Below are 1,163 nucleotides of genomic sequence, written 5' to 3' on the forward strand. Positions count from 1 at the left end.
TTCTGACTTTCTTAGCATCTTCATGTACTTACTGCACCAACTGCTTAAGATCTTGCTGAACTTTAGTCTGGTTAGTTATTACAGCTCAGTGAAATAATATGTTTCATTTTAAGTCCAGAAATGTATACTTGTGCTCCACTGCTTTAACTGGTATTTTACTCTCCCTTGTGCCAAAATAACACACCATGGGGAGAAGCTTCTGATGTTCATTAAACAATTGCATTTGATTCATCAGTAATGTGTTCTTCCACGATTCACCTCGATACCACACATCTCTGTGACGTAGAATTAATGTATATGATTCAGTGTGATGCTGCACACCTCTCTTGTGATTCATGGTGCTACACAGCTGATTTTTATATGGCAGATCTACACATACATATAACAATAGTCAAATATGAGAGATAATGAGGTGCCAAGACTCCCCAGTGAACGCCAAGCCGCAGTATACAGACTCTGGGAGATGAGCAGGGGAGTGCGGTGTGAAGCGGTGATGGGCATTGAATCTTGCACAATACCGATACAAAAATTGTACGGTCACAGCCATGTGATGTGTTTGCCTCAACAGAAAAATTGTTTGCCCCTGAGTCTTTTGAGTCACTTCCTTTAAGTGTGACAGTTTATTTTCAATTTGCAAAAAGTTTTCCACAACAGTGGAGTACCTCAGTGTCATTAAAACGACTGGAGAGATAAGGAAGGGTCTGTGTGGCTTCAGAAGGTGGGGCTGAGTTCCTCTCTTTTCTTTCTCACCTGGGGTGATCATCCTGAGGGCAGCCAGGGAATATGGACAGGGGATGGTGGGGGTTACACTTGCCAGTCAAGTCCTCCTCTTCTTCCACATTCCTAAAAGGAGGACTGACTACAGCAGCACAACCTTCTCCCTTCCTACTCCTGGGGACCCCCAGAGCCTCTCACCAACCCACACCCACAGCGGCCTGGCAATCCCAGGTGACACCCAGCACCAGAAAGACGCGGCTGCTTGAGGTACCGCCATCCCAGCTCTGGCAGCCCAAGAACAATTAAGCAGATTTTTAAAAAAATTATCATCACCTGGTCATTTTGGTAATTTTTTGGATAAATTTGGCTATATTGCCTGTCTCTGAGCAGCCACCGTGGAAGGAAGGAAGTTGCACTTCCAAAGCTGTGGCCACGGCAGCACAGCC

The sequence above is a fragment of the Antrostomus carolinensis genome, unplaced genomic scaffold (genome assembly GCF_000700745.2).
Source record: "Antrostomus carolinensis isolate BGI_N321 unplaced genomic scaffold, ASM70074v2 scaffold11902, whole genome shotgun sequence".
NCBI classification, from domain to species: Eukaryota; Metazoa; Chordata; class Aves; order Caprimulgiformes; family Caprimulgidae; genus Antrostomus; species Antrostomus carolinensis.